The sequence below is a fragment of the Pan paniscus genome, chromosome 21, assembly GCF_029289425.2.
Source record: "Pan paniscus chromosome 21, NHGRI_mPanPan1-v2.0_pri, whole genome shotgun sequence".
Classification (NCBI taxonomy): domain Eukaryota; kingdom Metazoa; phylum Chordata; class Mammalia; order Primates; family Hominidae; genus Pan; species Pan paniscus.
Window position 1 is genome coordinate 39,656,424 of NC_073270.2, and position 4,870 is coordinate 39,661,293.

General features: G+C 45.4%; 1 pseudogene; it reads left to right on the forward strand.

Annotated features, from left to right (window-relative positions):
• The first annotated feature begins 4,126 nt into the window (after nt 1–4,126).
• Nucleotides 4,127–4,517, forward strand: LOC100972698 (phosphatidylinositol N-acetylglucosaminyltransferase subunit P-like; annotated as a pseudogene).
• The last annotated feature ends 353 nt before the right edge of the window (nt 4,518–4,870 follow it).

The window sequence follows — 4,870 nt, forward strand, 5'->3', positions numbered from 1 at the left end:
TGGGCAGATGGCCTGAGCTCGGGATTTTGAGACCATCCTGGGCAACATGGTGAAATCCTGTCTTTACTAAAAATACAAAAAAATAGCTGGGCGTGGTGGTGCACACCTGTAGTCCCAGCTACCCTGGGAGACTGAGGCACGAGAATCGCTTGAACCCCAGGAGGCAGAGGTTGCACTGAGCTGAGATTGCGCCACTGCACTCCGGCCTGGGCTGGAGACAGAGTGAGCCTCTGTCTCCAAATAATAATAATAATAATAATAATAATAATAAATAAAATAAAATATGGCTGGGCTCGGTGGCTCACACCTGTAATCCTAGCACTTTGGGAGGCCAAGGTGGGTGGATCACCTGAGGTCAAGAGTTTGAGACCAGCTTGGCCAACAGGGTAAAACCTCGTCTCTACTAAAAAAAAAAAAAAAAAAGCCTGGCCTTGGTGGCATGGGCCTGTAATCCCAGCTACTTGGAAGGCTGAGGCAGGAGAATTGCTTGAACCCAAAAGGCAGAGGTTGCAGTGAGCTGAGATCACGCCACTGTGCTCCAGTCTGGGTAACAGAGTGAGACTCCACCTCAAAAAATAAATAAATAAATAAATAAATAAATAAATAAATAAATAAAATAATCTATAGCAGTTGTTATCTACAGTTGAGGAATAGTTTACAACTGTTCCATATACAAACTTATAGGTTGCAAGTCCCCTGTAATGTCCATTATTTTATTGAATCCTTTTTAAACAGTCCTATAGGGGAAGGCAAGGATTAGAATCAGTATTTTATGGGTGAGAAAACTGAGGTTCAACAGAGTTCAGTGACTTGTTCAAGATGACACAGCTAGGCCAGGTGTGGTGGCTCACGCCTGTAACCTCAGCACTTTGGGAGGCCAAGGCTGGTGGAACACTTGAGGTCAGGAGTTCAAGACCATTCAAGACCAGCCTGGACAACATGGTGAAACCCCATCTCTACTAAAAATACAAAAAACTAGCCGGGTATGGTGGCGCAGGCCTGTAGTCCCAGCTACTTGAGAGGCTGAGGCATGAGAATCACTTGAACCCGGGAGGCAGAGGTTGCAGTGAGCTGAGATCGTGCCGCTGCACTCCAGCCTGTGCCACAGAGTGAGACTGCATTTCAAAAAAAGAGATCACACAGCTAGTTTGAGACTCAAAGCCAGCTTTGTCTATGGCTAGATGGTGCCTAGCACAGGAATCTAAAGGAAGCATGGTACATTTAGAGTTTTTGGAGAGAACATGTAGCCAGAGGGACAGTAGGTGAGTGTGAATTAGGCACCCAAAGCGAGCTCGGGTCCCGAGTTGAGACCCGGGAGCATCAGTGAGCCCTCTTAGTGTGGGTCTTTTCTTCATTCTTATCGGCAGCTCCTCTGCTCAGATCTGCTTCTTTCATCAACTAATACTCACAACTCTCTCATTTCCAGACACTTTCCTTTAATTGTGTGTGGGATCATACACAGTATCAGGGAAAACTATCCATAGCAAGCCTGATTATAGACACTGTGAAATTAGCAAAGAGAGAAGAGGTTTTGTTTTGTTTTGTTTACCATTTGTTTAACATATGAGATCTGCTTACCCGTGGTGTCAATGCCTGTAACAATTATACATGTAACCCAGATGTTCCCCAGGGTCTCTCACCACAGGCAAGTTCAGTAAGATGGACTCAGATTCCATTTCCATGGCCTATACGTCCACAGAGCCCTTCCCAAGAGTCTGGAGACCTTAGGGGACTCACATGCTCAGTAACATTGCCTCTGGGGTCCTGGTTCTGGCATGAATCTCTATGACCCAGATGTGAAACTCAGCCACACTCTCAGACAAATAACCAAAAGCATTCATGGGTATAATTAGATTTTTTCTCAGTTGGTAAAAATCTTAAATACAGAAAAAACAGAGAGCTGTCTAACAAATACCCATGCCCTCCAACTCTTTGAATTTAATGTTATTATTTTACAGGATCGGCTTTTGATTGTTTTAATCTAATAGGGTTAAAAGTGACATCTCTTACGTATGCCTTCCTTCCCAGAGGAATCCACCATAGGGACTTTGGTGTCTGTCCTTCCAAATCTTGTTTTTATACTTTTACTCATATAATGTATCCATAAATGTTTGTCTTACGTGCTTTTATAATGCTATCATATTTCATTTTCTGCAAGTTGCTTTTTTATGCAATAGTGTGTGTTTTTTGTTTGTTTATTTGTTTTTGAGACAGAGTCTCGCTCTATTGCCTCAGCCTCCCAAGTAGCTGAGATTACAGGTGTGTGCCACCATGCCCTGCTAATTTTTTGTATTTTTAGTAGAAACAAGGTTTCACCATGTTGCCCAGGCTGGTCTTGAGCTCCTGAGCTCAGGCAATCTGCCCGCTTCAGCCTCCCAAAGTGCTGGGATTACAGGTGTGAGCCACCGCGCCCGGCCTGGTTCCTGTTTTTGTAAGGAGATTGGAATGAGATGCAAATAAACAGAGAAGTGATTATATCTAAGAAATACAAACAAGTCTGTCTGTCGCCCTCACTACATGGACATAGACCCACCAGGCAATTCCACCTGCTGCTTCAACTCATATTATTCCCAGTCATTTACCTTCTGGCTGGCAACCTTCTCCTCCTTACCTACTTTTAATGCTCCTACCCCCATTCTGTTCTCTCTGCCTTCTTCGCAGGGGCAAAAAATAAATTCCTCCCATTTTCTCATGGAAAGCTCTTAATCATCTCTTCTGTTACTAGGGGCCTGGTGCTCCTGCCTCCAGTTTGTGGTTCCTCAAACACAGTTCCTTCTTGTATCAGTTAAGGATTGCAACATAGCAAGCCCACCCCAAAACTTAACTGTCTTAAAACAGTACTACTTATTAGCTCTTGAATCTCTGGGTCAGCAGTTTCGCCTGGACTCAGCTAGGTATTATTTCTGGTCTTGGCTAGGTTCATTCAGGCACTGTCGTTAGCCAGGTGGCTCTGCTTCAGGGATTGGTTGACTGTCAGCTGGGGCAACAGCAATGACTTGACCACTCGTCTCTCCTGCTCCTGCAGGATAGGCCAGGGCCTGTTCTCACAGTAGCAGCAGGACTCCAAGAGTGACAGAAGAAGCATGCAAGGCTTCTGGAGGTTCAGGCTCAGAACTGGCACAATGTCACCTCTGCCTCATTCTATTGACCAAAGCAAGTCACAGGCCAGCTTAGATTCAAGATGTCAAAAAATAAACTCCATCTCTTGATTGGAGAAGCTGCAAAGCCACATTCTAAGGGGCCCGGAAACAAGGAGGAGGGGAGGACTGTGGGTTGGATTCTCTGGGAAGCCGACTCTGAGATAGAGATTAACATGCAGGAAGTTACTCAGGGAGTGCTCTTGGGATCAACACCGGTGGAAGAGCAGAGAAGGAAGCAGGATGGAGCAGAGGGAGAAATTGAAGTGCAATGTCAGAACAAAGGCTTCCACTGACCTCATGGAGACCTCTAAAACTGGAATAGGTCTTCCAAGTTGTCCTGAGTAGAGGCAAGGGGACCAGGCCTCTAAACTCCCAAGCTGATCAATCATTTATGCAGACTGCCCTGAAAAGGCAGCTGCCAAGGAAATTCCCAAAGAGGGCTTAGAGCCAAGGATCATCTGCCAATACTTTTCCCAGTAGCAGGTGGAATAAATCCTTCATTCCTCAGTGGGGGAGGAGGGTTGCCTGTGCCGAACATCACAGTCCACTCCACTGCCACCTCTCCCTAAGAATGCTAATGCTTATGATAAAACGCTTGTCACTTGCTGTATATGTATACATTAAATATTTATAATCACTTATTAAATGCATCGCCTAATTGTACAGATTTTAGATGATCACAATGCTAAATGTCACTCCTTTGAACTTAGTCTTCATAGTTTCATTGCTCATTTATCTAGGTCATCCACTCAAAACTTTAAGGATGAGGAGAAACAGCTTCTCCCATCAGAAATCTAGGCAAGAGGCGCTCACTGGCTCCCAACCAGCGGGAGGGTCGTCGTGTGCCTGCGCCTGGGTTGGGGGAGCCTTCGCGCCTAGGCCTTTCCCTCAATTTTTCCTCTTTCCCCCTCGCCCCGCACTGGGGCTTCCTGGTCGGCGCTTGCACAGGGAACTCAGTGCTGAGATTGTCTCAAGCCCCAGGAAAAATGGTGGAAAATTCACTGTCACCATTGCCAGAAAGACCGATTTATGGCCTTCTGCTTCTCTTAAGCTCCCAATTTGGCTTCATACTTTACCTCGTGTAGGCTTTTATTCCTGAATCTTGGCTAAACTCCTTAGGTTTAACCTATTGGCCTCAAAAATATTGGACAGTTGCTTTACCTCTCTACTTCCTTATTACTATAGTAATTGGCTATGTGCTCTTGTTTGTACCCCATTCACTCGACTCCATTCGTACAATCACAGATAACTATGCTAAAAATCAACAGCAGAAGAAATACTAAGAGGAGGCCATTCCAGCATTAAGAGCTATTTCTATTTAGTGAAGTAAACCAAATTTTCTTTCTTGTAGCCAAAGACCTTTACACCAAAAACTGAAATGTACCTGGCCATACTAATGAGAGGTGAAGCTGGCTGGGTTTCTGGGTCGGGTGGGGACTTGGAGAACTTTTCTGCACTGACGGGGAGTGTCTGCAGCTTCGTTCCTGAAGTCAGCGAGACCACCAGCCGACCGGAAAGAAGAAACAACTCCCGATGTGCCACCTTTATGAACTATAACACTCACTGTGAAGGTCTGCGGCTTCACTCCTAAAGTCAGCGAGATCACAAACCCACGGGAAGGAAGAAACTCTGGACACATCTGAACATCTGAAGGAACAAACTCCAGACATACCGTCTTTAAGAACTGTAACCCTCACCGCGAAGGTCCGCGGCTTCATTCTTAAAGTCAG